Source organism: Neoarius graeffei, chromosome 1, assembly GCF_027579695.1.
Source record: "Neoarius graeffei isolate fNeoGra1 chromosome 1, fNeoGra1.pri, whole genome shotgun sequence".
NCBI classification, from domain to species: domain Eukaryota; kingdom Metazoa; phylum Chordata; class Actinopteri; order Siluriformes; family Ariidae; genus Neoarius; species Neoarius graeffei.
Genome location: NC_083569.1, coordinates 103,102,185 through 103,118,957, shown reverse-complemented (window position 1 = coordinate 103,118,957; position 16,773 = coordinate 103,102,185). Strand labels below are relative to the sequence as shown.

Here is a 16,773-nt window from a genome sequence, read left to right as displayed (position 1 = left end):
CTGACTGCGTCTGACTGACTGGGAGGTCGCGCAAAGCTCGGAGAGGTACGGAGCAGCTCGTCTCAATTCAGATAAGAGCATATTTCATTATGGAAGTACGGTGGACTGTTCCTTTAATGGCCTTATGCATCCTAAAGGGCCTAAAGAGGATAAGGGAAAACTAAAGGTGTAAAGATTTTCCAAGGCATTTGTAATAATTTATTTGGCATTAAAATGTCATATTAAATAATTATTAGTTCTATCCAGGTTGTTTTTCTGGTTCAGAGAAATATATCCAAAGGTGACAGCTACTGAAAGTAAATATTCAGCATACGTGCTGTCACATATTCCCCCTTTGTGCTGCAGTTGTCATGGTGCCAAGGATCATGTGGTTGTTTTTGCACGTCCTTTCATTGGTTTGCTATCCAGCTGTGTCTACCTGTTTTGTGTTAGTTCTTGATTAGTTTGTCTATGTATACCCTAATGTTTCTTTGTTTTGTCACAAAGGCTTATCATGGATATTTCTAACTTTGTGTCCAAGCTTCATTTTCTTGCTTTATTACACTTTACATCCTGCCTCTTCTTGCATGCTACTCGGACTCAGAACATTATTTCCATCTGAACATCAGAATCAGTAGATACATTAAGAGAAAAACACAGAACAGTGGTGAACATGAAAATACTGAGGTGATGGTACTCACACAAAAGAAGTAGGATTCCTAGCAGTGCTACCAGAATTCCACCTGTTCCCAGTCTACTGCCTGATCTGGTCTGTGCCCTATGTTGACACACTTGTGCCTCAGTGCAAGTGCACACGGCTACCTGAAGCTTTTGAACCTCACAGGACTTTCCCTCCTGGTCTTGGACATCCAGTGCCACTGTGTAATGTCCTGGCCACAGGATCTCCTGACTGCGCAGAGTGACTGTTGTTTCTGGAAAAGGAATTCATCAGAAAAACAAGTATGAGTTATTAAATTGAGCATTTACATAATGAAAGTGTTACAGCATTAATGTTAAACTGCTTTAAAAGAGCTTTAAACTTAACCGTTGAGACGCTCAATGCTCCAGTTCTCTTTTGTAACCAAACTGAATTCGAAAGCTTCAGCATTGGGGTGTTTATCCTTATCCATGGCTGTGACTTTCAGTTCCCTGTTGCCGTAACACAGCGTTTCGACTGAGCTGGTCAGAACTGGACAGTGGTCATTGAAATTCTGCACCTGAATTGCAAGAGTTCCTGTCGCAGTTTTAGGTGGAAAATCTATGGAAAAATTTGAGACATTAGAATATTTAGGACATTATATTTTTACAACTGATACATCTATACATGGTTTTACAGTTGTATAATATAACTCAGTGTGTGTGTATATATATATATATATATATATATATATATATATATATATATATATATATAAAATTTGATTATGGCAGTTGGTGTCTCTCTAGTGATACAGAAAAAGAATAAAATGTACAGTGTTCAGCGTAAATGAGTACACCCCCTTCGAAAAGTAACATTTTAAACAATATCTCAATGAACACAAACAATTTCAAAAATGTTGAAAAGACAAAGTTTAATATAACATCAGTTTAACTTATAACATGAAAGTAAGGTTAATAATATAACTTAGATTACACATTTTTCAATTTTACTCAGATTAGGGTGGTGCAAAAATGAGTACACCCCACAACAAAAACTACTACATCTTGTACTTTGTATGGCCTCCATGATTTTTAATGACAGCACCAAGTCTTCTAGGCATGGAATGAACAAGTTGGTGACATTTTGCAACATCAGTCTTTTTCCATTCTTCAACAATGACCTCTTTTAGTGACTGGATGCTGGATGGAGTGTGATGCTCAACTTGTCTTTTCAGAATTCCCCAAAGAAAATAATTTCTTTACACCACAAAGGTGAAGGCTACAAGAAGATCAGCCAACCTTTACTTATCAGTCAGAATACTGTAGCAAAGGTGGTACAAAAATTTAAGAAAGCTGGAACTGCAACCATCTCACAGAGGCGTCCAGGTTGTCCATGGAAGTTAACACCTCGACAGGAGCGTCTTCTGATGAGAAGTGTAGTGTCGAAGTGGGGCACGCATCTTACAAAACATTAATGGAGGTGGAGGCAGAAGTGTTATAAAACATTTAACTTAAAAAAGGAGGGGGGAAGAGAGATTATATAGGCTAGAGATAATGAGATGAGATGATATATAAAAAAATAATAATAGTAAAAATAATTGTTCCAGCTACCATCCGCCGCCCTATTTTATATAGCTATTTACATGTGGATGTAAAGTTGTGAGTTGGATCTCAGGCGCAGAGGGTCAGGTCATAACTGTAAGAAGGTGATGAAGGGTGTCCAAGGGGAGGGTGTATCCTGAGTGTTGTTTAAGTTTGGAGTGGATATATTGTCCAATGATATATAATCCGATAACAAATTTTTCCAATGAGTGATGTGTACAGTATTCCTTGATTTCCAGTTCATGAGAATTGTTTTCTTGGCAATAGTCAGCGCTACTAGCAGTATTTTATTGCATGAGGTGCTTAGATTGATTGCGGTTGTATCACCAAGTACACATAGGGAAGGGGTTGCTGGCATGTGACAGCCAAGAATGGTAGAGAGTGATTCTGTGACACTTATCCAAAACCTGTTGATTGGAGTGCAATGCCAGACAACATGAATGTATGTGTCTGGGTTATTTTGCATGCAGTGAGAACACAAATCAGAGTCAAAGCCCATTTTATGTAGTTTCTGTGCAGTGAAGTGAAATCTGTGAAGAACCTTGTACTGTATTAATTGTAGATTGCTATTTTTTGTCATGAGATAGATGTTTTTTACAGATTTGGGTCCAGAAGTCGGCACCGGGAGTAATGGACAAATCTGATTCCCATTTGTGATATGGTAGGCTTAAAGTTTTTCTAAACGAGATATAATTTTGTATATTTTGGAAATATTTTTTTGGGGGGAGGGAATGTTGATCAACTCCATGATTGATGAGGGGATGTCTAGGTTAGCTGTCTGGATATTAATTTTAGCTTGGATAGATGATTTAATTTGTAGGTATTCTAAAAAGTGTTTACTCTCAATGCTGTGCTTCTGGACCAAACAAGGGAATGAAGCCAGATTTTTGTCTTGAATAATGTGATGAAGTTGAGTGATGCCCTTGCCTATCCATGTGAGAAAACTGAGTGTTTTTTTGTTGACAGTGAAATCGGGGTTATTCCAATTCGGGGTGCGATTTGACGGTGTTACAGGTGAATCAGTGATGTGATAGAATTTCCACCAAGCTGTCAGACTAGATGATATTGTTAGTGCTTTGAAGGATGGATGTTTTTTAACTGACTGACTACAGAAAGGAAGGTCTGAGATCTGAATATCCTTGAAAATGGTTTGTTCTATGTCTAACCAGGTGTTGTCTGAGGGGGTGGGAAGTAACCATTTGTATATGTAACGAAGCTGGTTGGCCAGGGCATAATGTTGGAAGTGTGGAGCCTCTAGTCCTCTGAGTAATTTAGGTTTTTGTAGAGTGGTCAGTTTGATTCTTGGTGTCTTATTTTTCCAGTAGAATTTAATAATTGTTGAGTCAAGTGATTTAAACCAGGAAGGGGAGGGCTGTGTTGGAATCATTGAGAATAAATAATTTATTTTGGGTAATATTGACATTTTGACAACTGATATCCTGCCCATGATGGATAGTGGAAGGTTCATCTATCGCTGGAGGTCATCTATTGAATTGAGCAGGGGGGTAAAATTTAGACTAAATAAATCTGACAGCCTGGGGGAAACCTTTATCCCTAAATATGTAATATAATTAATACATAGTGGGAAAGGTGATGAATGGGCTGTCACATCCCAGCTGTTGGAGTGTAATGGAAGAATTGCAGACTTATTCCAATTGATTGAGTATTCAGGAATATTAGAGAATGTAATGGTTTCTTTAACTGATACTATGGGGTCTTGAAAAAGAAGTAGGATGTCGTCGGCATAGAGGCCGATTTTATGATGCATATTTAGAGTCTGAACTCCCTTAATGTGGGGGTTCTGACAGATGGCAGCAGCTAGAGGTTCACTGAAGATGGTAAATAATAAAGGGGAGAGTGGGCATCCCTGTCTAGTTCCCCGGTGCAGAGTGAAACTGTGTGATGTTAGTCCATTGGTGATCACTGTGGCTGAGGGTGAAGTGTAAGGCAAGGCAAGTTTATTTATATAGCACATTTCATACACAATGGCAGTTCAATGTGCTTTACAGAAGTAAAAACAAAAACAGTAAACAATAGAGAAATAAAATTACATACAATAATTTTATTTTTAATCTAAAAACAATTAATTAAAAGAATTAAAAGAAAATAATAAGAATTAAACAATAGTAGAAATAAAATAATAAAATGCCAAAAAAAAGGAGAAAAAGAAACCAGCGGAATAAAATAGAATAAAATTAAAGTAAATTTAAAACATGCAGAGAAAGTAAAGATTATAAAAAATGTAAAAATATTCATTATTTAACAGAAAGCATCTGAAAACAGCTTGGTCTTTAACCTAGATTTGAAGCTGCCAACAGCAGGAGCATTTTTAATGTCCTCTGGCAGTTGGTTCCATAGCTGTACTGCATAGTAGCTAAAAGCTGCTTCACCACACTTTGTTTTAACAACTGGTTTTAATAGTAAATTTTTCTGTTGCGATCTGGTAGATCTGATTGGGTTAGGCCGCTGCAACATATCAGAGAGGTAATTGGGCCCTGTACCCTTTAGAGATTTGTACACCAGCAGCAATTCTGTAGCTTACTGGAAGCCAGTGAAGGGACCTTAGAATTGGGGTAATGTGCTCTGTTCTTTTTGTTCGTGTGAGAACCCTAGCCGCTGCATTTTGAACCAGCTGAAGTCGTTTGATGGTCTTTTTTGGCAAGCCTGTGAAAAGGCCATTGCACTAATCAACCCTACTAGAGATGAAGGCATGTATTAGTTTTTCCAGATCATTTTTTGACATAAGTCCTCTTAGTTTGGAAATGTTTTTTAGGTGATAAAATGCCGTTTTAGTGATTGCTTTCATGTGACTGTCAAAGTTTAGCTCGCTGTCAATGAAAACACCAAGATTTTTAACCATTTCTTTAGTTTTAATCCCCTTTGTGTCAAGAATAGTGGTAATCCTGAGTCTTTCATCTTTTTTTCCAAATAGAATTACTTCTGTTTTATCTGTGTTCAGCTGAAGAAAATTTTGTGACATCCAGCTATTGATTTGATCGATACACTGGTAGAGACATTCAAGGGGGGCATAGTCATTAGGTGATAGAGCAAAATAAATTTGGGTATCATCTGCATAGCAGTGATACAAAATTGAATTTTTATTGATAATTTGCCCAAGTGGGAGCATATAAAGGTTGAAAAGTAATGGTCCAAGAATCGACCCCTGGGGGACACCACAGGTCAAGGGCATTGACGTTGAGGAACAATTTCCCAGGGTAACAAAGAAGCTTCTATCTTTTAAGTATGATTTTAACCAATTGATAACTTTACCAGTCAATCCAACCCAGTGTTCAAGTCGATATAGCAGTATGTTGTGATCAACAGTATCAAAAGCTGCACTGAGGTCCAGTAATACCAGGACCGATGTTTTGCCTGCATCAGTATTAAGACGTATGTCATTTATAACTTTAATCAGCGCTGTTTCAGTGCTATGATTGGCACGAAATCCTGACTGAAAATTATCAAAACGGCTGTTTGATATCAAGAAGGCAGTTAATTGATTGAAGACAATTTTTTCCAGGATTTTCCCGATGAATGGTAGATTTGATATTGGCCTGTAGTTATTTAACACTGAAGGATCCAGATTATTTTTTTTAAGAAGGGGCTTTACAACAGCTTTTTTTAGGGACACAGGAACAACGCCAGTCTCCAAGGATGTATTTATAATTTGAAGCACATCTGTAATTATAAGATGAAGAACAGACTTAAAGAAGTTGGTGGGCAGAATGTCCAGTTCAGATGTTGAAGAACTGAGATTTTGTACAGTTTTTTCAAGAGTCTCATAATCAATTAAACAAAATTCTGACATTGTGTTAAAGTTATCTATCTGTGTCATTGGTGATTGCAGTTTTTCAATTTTTTGCAACTGAGATATATTATGAGAAATATTCTGCCTTATTTTATCAATTTTACCTTTGAAAAAGGATGCAAACTCATTGCATTAATTAACTGAGAGAAGTTCAGGTGCTAATTGTGGTGGGGGATTAGTTAGCTTCTCTACTGTTGAAAATAGCACACGGGCATTGTTCATATTCCTGCTGATGATGTTGGAGAAGAAAGACTGTCTTGCTTTACGAATTTCATAATTATAATTACAAAGCATCTCTTTATGGATTTGATAATGGATGTGAAGTTTAGATTTGCGCCATTTTCTTTCAGTCTTTCTACATTCTCTCTTTAGCAGTTTAACAGCCGGGTACTGCTTCCATGGTGCTTTCTGCTTATCATTGACTCTTTTTATTTTGAATGGAGCAATATCATCCATAATTTGGGTCATATTTAAATTAAAAAATTCCAGTAAATCATCTACAGAGTCTGACATTTTGGTTGAGTTCTGTGAGAGAGCTTGCTCAAAAAGAACACATGTGTTGTCGTTTATGACTCTCCTACCTATAGTCGTTGAGCTATTCTGGATGTGAGGAGACATAGAAACTTCAAAGAAAACACAGAAATGATCAGATAAGGCCAGGTCAACAACAGTAGTAGAAACAGTAAGACCCTTTGTGATGACGAGGTCAAGAGTATGACCACGAGAGTGGGTCGGTCCCTGTACATGTTGTACTAGGTTAAAGTTATCAATAATTGCAAATAGTTCTTTGGCATAAATGTTATCAGTATTATCTATATGCAAGTTAAAATCCCCAGATATAATAAGACAATCAAACTCTAAGCAAATGACTGATAACAGTTCAAGAAACTCTTCAAGAAAGACTTTGGCTGAATGTCTCCGAGATTGAAAAGAGACTTTGAATATATTTGCAATCCCTCCACCTTTCCCTTGTCGGGTAACATTCAAAAAATTAAAATTTGGGGGAGCTGCTTCGATAAGGGTGGTAGCACTATTTGCTTGATCCAGCCAGGTTTCAGTTAGAAGCAAAAAATCAAGATTGTGTTTACAAATGAGATCATTAATTAAAAATGACTTGTTTAAAAGTGATCTAATATTCAGAAGAGCTAGCTTTACAGAAATTTTAGAAGCAATATTTAGTTGTGCACTCTGATGCTGTTTTAAAACAGGAAGGAGATTAGATTGGTTCACCCCTAGGGTTAAATGTGCTCTATGTTTTCTGATTCTTATCAACACAGGAATAGGGTCAACATCATCATTGGGTCCCAGCTTTTTTTCAACATTACATCCATTTGCAGGGACCCAGACTACATCAAACAAGACTTTCTAAATGTTCCATTTGGTTTGAGGGTGAAAGGACTGGAGATGACATGTATCTTTTGGATGGTGAAAAAGATTTGTAGCCAGCTGAAAGTCCTGGACGAACAAAATTTTGATGTACTGGATACACTGCTTGTCGCGACAGATTTGGGCTGGAAAAGGAAAGTGTAGCCATTGGGAGCAATTTTTTCATGCTATTTGGGAAATCCATCCGAGGAGAAGTGGAGTCATCTATCCTTGAATGTTGGGAGGCCTGTAGAGAATCTTAATCCAATTAATGAACGATTCCCCGAAACCAAACTGCCCTAATGTGGAAAACAGGAAATTCCAGTTGACCCTATCAAAAGCTTTTTCCACATCAAGAGTTGCTATAATGTTTTTTTCTTGTAAAGTTGAGGAGTGATACATTATGTTAAACAATCTGCGGGTGCTGGAGGGAGAAATTCTGCCTTTGATGAAGCCAGTCTGATCTGGGTGGATAATGGATGGGGAGACCTCTTCTAATCTGTGTGCTAACGTTTTGGTGATTATTTTATTGTCAACATTGAGTAGGGAGATTGGCCGGTAGCTGGATGGCATTGTTGGATCCTTATTGGGCTTAAGGAGAAGTGACATTGAAGCTGTGGTGATACTAGCTGGTAGTCTTTTTTTTTTGATTCATTGATCATCCTGATAAAAAGTGGAGCCAAAATGGACCAAAATTGTTTGTAGAACTCAGCAGGGAAGCCAACCGGACCTGGTGCTTTGTTATTAGGCATACGTTTAAGAGCCTCGAACAGTTCTTGTTGAGTTATAGGTGACTCTAATTTATTTGTTTGGTTTTCATTAAGTTGTGTTAAGGTGATGCTGTTAAGAAATGAGTCAATGGCATCCTGGTTGGGGTTTATTTCTGAAGAGTATAATTTATTATAAAAATTGTAGAAAACCGGATTTATTTCTTCAGGTAAGCTGGTTAGCTTCCCTGCTGAGTTCTTTATGACTGGGATTGTTGCTTTTTCTATGTTCCGTTTGATTTGATTTTTTTTAAATTTTCCTCTCCTTTCCTCCTTTCTCTCTGTCTCTCTCTACTTCACTCATCCCTGTTCTGCCTGGGCCCCATGGGTGGCTCGGGCAGCCCAGTCCTGTCAGGTTGCCACGTGGGACCGGTGTTGATCAGTCCTGTGGGGTATTCGTGGGTTCTGGGCCCCTGCCGTGCACTCGCCCTTTGCATGTACACACATACCTCTTCCTGGCAATATGCAACACGCCTTATTCTCTTTTAAATGCACTACATATTAGTTTGCATACATCATACATCTACCAATAACAAGATCAACAAATAGACTAGGGCAAGCGAGGCGTGCAGTGAAACACCTGCAGAGGCATCTGCATGCACGCCTCCCTTGCCCTAGTCTATCCCTCTGCAGGTGTTTCACTGCACGCCTCGCTTCTTTTAATGCTTACACAATTTAGAGGAGGCATATATCCATGAGTACGCAGGGTTGTTCTGGCGTGCAGGGCGAAATCTGGGCAGAGACTCACCCTGAGCGCACACTTCTTTTAATGCAATACATTAGAGAAAGCCCACAATATAGCCATTTACATTCTTATATAGGACAAATACGGCGTGTTGTGTGATGGTCTGGAGTTGAGGTGTGGTGGGTCGTGGGTGCTGGGGGCCCTGGGCCAAGGGCCGTGGGCTGGTTAGCACGCAGGGCCTTCCCTCTGCTGTCTCATTGTGGTATATCTTGTGCGGGGGCGGGACGACACTGTGGTCATACTTGGGTGCCCAGGCAATCCTTATAATCAGTCAGTTAATCAAATTTTTTCTTATTCTTATCCCTATTCTTATTTCTCTTATTATTATCCTACATAAAGATAATATTACTCATTTCCTTTGTAACCCTCCTTCTCTGCGATCTAGCCTCCATCTCCCCAGTCCAACAGTAAGTCAGTACTACTCCTTATATACACACACACACGGACATCTCCATATACACATTATTCCTCACTGTTAATTTTGTTTTTTTGTAGTGTCATTGTTTTGTATAATTGTATTGTATATGAATAAAAAAAACAAAAAAAACATTTAACTTTATTTATCACTAGGCTACTACATAACATGTAGGCTTTCTACAATCCCCTTGCGGTACGGAAGAGAACGAAAGTGGGGAGCTTTGTCTTCTTTTATAGCCCCCCCCCATGACTCTAAGCATCATGGGAGCTGAAGTTGAAATACCCATACACAACATTCCTCCCCGGGAACCTTTAACCTCACTCATTTCATGTAACTCAAAACAACAATGTTTACCTTCACACTTACAAATCATTTTCATTCCAGTGTACGAACACACACACACACACACACACACACACACACACACACACACACACACACACACACACACAAAAAATCATCTGCATCTTTTCCTCAAGGATAACTTCCTTAGATATCTTTACATTTCAATTCCTAGTTATAAATTCAAACGTTCAGGAGCTCGCCTGACTCTCTGTGGTCGGGTGCTCACTTGTCCGTCCACACACTCATTTAATTCATCTTCTTCCAGTTCAAGACTGGGTACAATCTCAGTTTCTGGAGTGTCATACAAATGTTCTGCAATCTCAACATTCTCAGTGTTTGTGCATTGACCAGAAATCTTGGTAGTAATCAGCTGGTCTATGTGCTTTTTGCTTGTTTGTCCTTCTACATTTACCAAATAAGTCACATGACCTAGCACTCGCTCTATTACCCGATTTCCATTTCTTTCTTTCCCCTCCACAGAAATTCTTAACCAGCACTGCTTGATTTGGTTGTAAGACTCTCACACGGGTCTGGTTGTTTTTGACATTTGCTTGTTTTTCTTGCATCTGCACAGAGAATTTTGGTGTAACTTGTGATAACCTGGTCCTGACACTTCTCTTCAGGAAAAGCTGAGAAGGCGCTTTCTCTGTAGATGAGGACGGTGTGTTTCTGTAACTAAACAGGAAACTATCTATGCAATGTTGTAAGGAACGTCCAGAATCTTTCTGTTTGTCCAATGACTGCTTAAAAGTCTGAACCAACCTCTCAGCCAATCCATTAGAGGCTGGACTGTATGGGGCAGACTTGATATGTTTAACCCCATTAGCTTCCAAAAATGTTTCAAACTCTTTTGAGACCAACTGTGGGCCGTTATCTGAAACGACCACTTGAGGGAGCCCATAAGCTGCAAACAGACCCCTCATAGCTTCGACAGTAGCTGTAGCGGTGGTACTAGTCATCACTTTAATTTCTGGCCAGTGTGAATAGGCATCACTAACCAACAGAAACTGATGTTTTCCCTTTTCCGCAAAGTCTACAGTATATGAATTCGCTCCCACGGCAGCTCTGGCCACTTCCATGAATGCACTGGTGCTTTGTTAGGTGCATGTCTGTTCTTTTGACAGATCAGACAGCTATTCACCATGTCTTCAATTTCTATATCCTGACTGGGCCACCAAAAATGGCTTCTAGCTTATGACTTTGTCCTAACAATGCCCAAATGCTCTTCATGTAGCTCTTTTAACATCTGAGGTCTCAGTGCCCTAGGTATTATTACTCTTAAACCCTACAAGACACAATCTGCTTCTATAGTGAGTTCCTCACATCTGTTCCAGTCTGATTTCAATTCATCATCCAGCACATGTTTTGGCCATCCATTCTGTGTTAAATGTCTCACTTTGGTAAGTATTATGTCTTTGTCTGTCTCTTTCTTTATATCTTTGGCTGATACAGGAATTAATTCCAACCAAGACACTCTAAATTCTCTAAATTCTCAATTACAGTTGCTTTGTGGCGCCTCTTTCTGTAAGGGTAATCTTGATAACCCATCTGCATTGGCATGTTCTAAGGAGGCTTTGTAGACTGTCATACTGATAAGCTGACAGTAATAAAGCCCATCTCTGTAGGCAGGCAGCTGCTAATGCTGGCACCCACGTCTTTGGCCCCAAAATCTTCACCAGTGGCTTATGGTCTGTTACCAATACAAATTTCCTGCCATAGAGATAATCCCTAAATTTCTGTACACCAAAAATGATGCCTAATGCTTTCTTCTCAATTTGTGAGTAATTTACTTCAGTCTTGCTCAAAGTGCGTGAAGCGTATGCTATAGGTCTTTCACTACTATCAGTCATTTGGTGGGATATCACAGCTCCAAGACCATATGCACGAGCATCACAAGCCAACAAAATTGGCAATTCAGGATCAAAATGAGTTAGAACGGTTGAAGACGACAACCGTGCTTTAGCCTTCTCAAAAGCTGCTTGACAATTGGTGGACCAGTTCCACGGACTGTCTTTCTGTAGCAACACTGTCATTGGCTTAATGACTGTTATAAGGTTCTCAAGGAACTTCCCATAGTATGCCAATAACGCTAAAAATACCCTAAGCTCTGTGACATTCTTAGGAACTGGCGTGTTGGCTATCGCTTCCACATTCTCGGGTACTGGATGTAATCCTTCACTGTCAATTTTGTGTCCCAAGTAGGTTACACTTAGTTGACAGAAGCTACATTTGTCTCGATTTACCCTAATGCCTCTATCTTGTAGTCGTTTTAACACCTGTTCAACATTTTCCTAGTGTTTGATTTCTGTTTTGCCCATTATTAAAATGTTGTCAAGGTAGCACACAACACTTGGTAAGCCTTGAAGTATTTGATCCATAATACATTGGAATATTGCCGGTGAACTAGCTATTCCATCGGGTAACCTATTCATTTGGTAGAGCCCCTTTTGTGTATTGATTGTCAAGTACTGCTGAGATTCATCATCTAGCTCCCCCTGTTGGTAAGCCTGTGTGAGATCTAGCTTTGTGAAGTATTTGCCCCCAACTAACTTGGCAAAAAGATCCTGTGTTTTAGGAAGAGGGTATTTGTCCACCTCTAACCAGGGATTTATGGTTACTTTATAGTCACCACAAATTCTGACCTCACCATTGTTTTTTGGTATGCATACAACTGGAGTTGCCCATTCACTATATTCCACTGGAGTGCAAACTCCCATTTTTTGCAACTTTGCTAACTGCTTGTCAACGGCTGAGCTCAAGGCATAAGGCACTGATCTAGCCTTGCAGAATATTGGGATTGCATTCTCCATTACCCTTAGCTTTGCTTTTACCCCAGAAATGACTCCACGATCTGCATTGAACACATGAGAGTATTTCTTGTACATCTCTGAAAGAGGATCTGCTACTGGTACATGATTCACTCTAGACCAGTCTAAGCGCAGGTACTGAATCCAGTTCCTTCCCATTAGTGTTGGACCACTTCCCTTTGACACTAATAAAGTCAGCTGTTCTGTCTGATCTCCACACTGCACCTTCACTTGGATTTTACCCATCAGTACAACTGGCTCTGCAGAGTATGTTTTAAGATGCACATCACATGGCTACAGTTTACACTTCTTAAAACTCTGTTTGTACAGTTTCTCTGAAATTATGCTCATAGCTGCACCTGTGTCTAGTTCCATTTTTATCTTAATACCATTGCATCTCACCATGACCACGTAGGGCTTTACATACTCACTGTCACCTTTCACTGCAAACAGTTCAAAGTCCTTTGTGACCCCTGGCAATTCCATGTCCGCACAGTTCTCAGGCCCTGGAGGCTGTCCTAGCGTGTTCGCCATTCCATCCAAGGGCAATGCTGACTGTTGACTCAGCGTCACAGTACTTGGTCCCTGGTCTGGTGGTTCCCTCATGACATAGTGGGTGTCTCTCTCTCTGTTTGGGCGCTTCTCATTGCTGCTCATGGGCTGCCGCCCTGGTTGACGAATTCTTTGGTCAATGCGTTTCTACATGTTCGCTCAAGATGTCCTTTCTTGTTGCACGCTCGGCATTGAAAGTCTTTGTATTTGCACTTAGCAGGTGGCTGTCCTCCTCTTTGGCATCGGTAGCACATGCTCTCACCGCTGGCGTTTGGCTTTTGTTTCCTATCCGGCTCCTTTTGGCACGCATGAGCCTTTCCTTTGTAGCTGCTCACACTATCTGTTCTTAGCGGGGTTTGTTGAAACATTTTCAGACTGCTAGTGGTGGACTCGAAATTATTCACAATGTCGGTTACTTTAGCCCATTTCAACTATTCTCCATAAGCAGCACTTTACAGCTTAGTTTGTAGCTCTTTACTGCTAATTCAATAAACTAACTGGTCCCTTAGCTGCTCTTCCAGCTTTTCACCGAACTCACATGTAGTCGACAGTCCTTTTAGTGTGGCAACATATTCCGCCAGTGACTCTCCACTTTGCTGCTTTCGTGCACAGAATGAGTAACGTTCACTTACGATGTTTTTCTCTGGCACATAAAATTTTCTCAGTGCTTTTAGAATGTCTTCTAATGTGCAATCAGACAGCTTTTTTGGTGCTAGCAAGTCTGTGAGCAATGAGAAGGTCTTTGCACCTACCACAGATAAGAAAACAGCCCTTTGTTTCTCTTGCTGAATTCCGTTGGCTTCCACAAACTGTGCAAAATGTTGCTCATAGGTCTTGAAACTTTCACTGCCTTCATTGAAGCACAAGCCCATCTCACTGCTGAAAACTGCCATCTTTATGCTAGTGTCTTGCTAGCTTCAATAAAGTTCTAGCATCTTCGTTCCACTTCCAAAAAATTTTCATGGTTAACAAATCCCATCCTCATCGCCAGTTTGTAGTGTCCAAGTGGAGCACGCATCTTACAAAACATTAATGGAGGCGGAGGCAGAAGTGCTATAAAGCATTTAACTATATTTATCACTAGGCTACTACATAACGTGTAGACTTTCTACAATCCCCTTGCAGTATGGAAGAGAACGAAAGTGGGGAGCTTTGTCTTCTTTTATAGCCCCCCATGACTCTAAGTATCATGGGAGGTGAAGTTGAAATACCCATACACAACAAAAAGGGTTGAAGAAAATCAGCATGCAAGTTCACTGCAGTTATCTAAAGAAATAGAAAGCCAAACTGGGGTGACTATTTTCCGTGACACAATACGGCGTACACTGCAGAGGGATGGCATGCATGGATGCCGTCCACAAAAGAAGCCTCTCTTAAAGCCCAGGCACAAAAAAGCCCGCCTAGAGTTTTCCAGGGCCCATGCTGACAAAGATGAAGTCTACTGGGACTCTATACTCTGGAGTGATGAGATCAAGATAAATGTTTTTGGAACCGATGGCTTCAAAACTGTATGACGTCGCAAAGGTGAGGAATACAAAGAAAAATGCATACTAAATGTACTGCCCTCGCAATGCGTGTGCTTATACAAAGCTAGACAGTCAGATAACGAGTAGAAGTCTTTCAAAAAACCACAAGGCTTGACTTTTCTTGTCCTTTAATGAAGTCTTCTATTTTTCCAATTTCTCCCCCGTAAAACTGAAATTATTACAGAGATAGAAACACAATTTAAAACACTGTACAAGTAACATTGTATAAGTACATTTCAATTAGCATCCATCGATCCACAAAATGAAAAAAAGCTAGCATTTACTGAAAGTTAGCAAAGTATATTCACCAAAAACATAACTAATCATATCTTAATCACAAAAATATACAATCATATATGATATGACCCTGTTCACACATAATACTTACAGATAAATATTCTCCAAGGCAAAAGCGTAGGAAAACTCCAACAATATGATTTCAGCAGTCTATTTAGCTGTCTGTGCTCACTTTTCTCACCTGAGCATGAGTACTGAGCATGCAACAGAAAAAACACAGCACAGCCGGACTTACCGAGCCGAACGCTCACTCCGACGCAGTTTCTCTGAACCAAAGAAAAGACCACTCACTCTGACGCGGTTTCTCTGGACCAATGAAAAAACCACTCACTCTGACATGGTTTCTCTGGACCAATGAAAAAACCACTCAGTCTGACGCGGTTTCTCTGGACCAATGAAAATATACTTTTTTTAAGCCTACTTAATTATTAACTTATGAACTTTAACTTAACATTTTAACTTTTTAACCCTTAGACAGTACACTCCCTGCTTGATAAGATTACATTATATCACTCCAAATACACACAAATTTAAAGAGGAATGCCTTCTGGAAACAATACACATTAAGTCTCTGAAAGAAGGACTACGATCTCTGTGACCGGCCTTAAGAACACTTTAGCTGTCCCATCCTTTACAACCCGCACCTCTACTTTGCGGACTCTTGTCACTGCTTGGGAAAGTTTTAACAACCAGTCCCATTGGCCACTCATGCCTGTGGGCTTGGCTGTCTTTCAGCAAGATGACATCTCCTTCTTTGACATTCGGTTTGTCTTTTGTCCACTTCCTGTGGCTCTGTAGCGTAGATAGATATTCTCCCTTCCATCTCTTCCAAAATGTGTCAGCAAGACACTGAACTTGCTTCCACTGCTTGCCATACAATTGAGCCGTGTCAAAGTTTCCACAAGGGGCTGAAACTGCACTCATCTTTTGAGTAAGGAGCATCGCTGGGGTGAGCACCATAGTCATATCTGGGTCAGTGGTTATGGTCACAAGAGGTCTCGCGTTCATGATCGCCATGACTTCCGCCATGAAAGTGCTCAAGACTTCATGTGTGAGACGTGTTGGTCCCGTCTGAAGCAACATTGCATCCAGGATGCGCCTGGCAACTCCGATGAGCCTTTCCCAGGAGCCACCCATGTGGGAAGCATGAGGGGGATTAAACACCCAGGAGCAGCCTTTCTCCTGGAGGTACTTCTTGACTGTTGTGTCTTCTGTGTTCATATTCAATTCTTTACAAGCTCCCACAAAATTGGTCCCTCTGTCAGACTGCAGAAGTTTGGCTGGACCACAAAGTGCAAAAAACCTCCGGAGAGCGTTGATAAAGCTGTCTGTTGACATAGTTTCTATCAGCTCGATATGAACTGCTCTGGTTGACATGCACGTAAACAACACAGCCCAGCGTTTGCTGTCCGCAAATCCTTCTCTTGTCTGACATGTCATGACAGACCATGGCCCAAAGACATCAAGGCCAACAGTGGTAAACGGAGGCTGAGGTGTGAGTCGGTCGTCAGGAAGGTCAGCCATCTTCTGGCCCTCCAAACTTCCTCGCAGTCTGCGGCAGGTAACACACTTGTGAATGACAGAAGACACCAGATGCTTGCTCCCAATTATCCAGTATCCAGTTGATCCAATGGCTCCTTCTGTAATGTGTCACCCTTGGTGAGCTACTTGTTCGTGAAAGTGTCTCACAAGTAGTGTTGCAATGTGATGTGTGTGTGTGGAATGATCAGTGGGTATTTTTCTTCTTTTGTCAGATCAGCACAAGAAAGACGTCCTCCGATATGAAGCAGACCATCTTCATCCACAATCGGATTGAGCTTTTTGAGTGTGCTTTGCTTAGGGAAGGTCTGTCCGCCTTCAAGACATTTAAATTCCTCCTTAAAGGCACTGTGCTGCACAGAGCGGATGATCACAGCTTTGGCT

General features: G+C 40.4%; 1 pseudogene; it reads right to left on the bottom strand.

The window, feature by feature from the left end:
• Positions 1–16,773, bottom strand: part of LOC132885731 (desmoglein-2-like protein) — a 119,462-nt pseudogene that overhangs the window by 60,959 nt on the left and 41,730 nt on the right.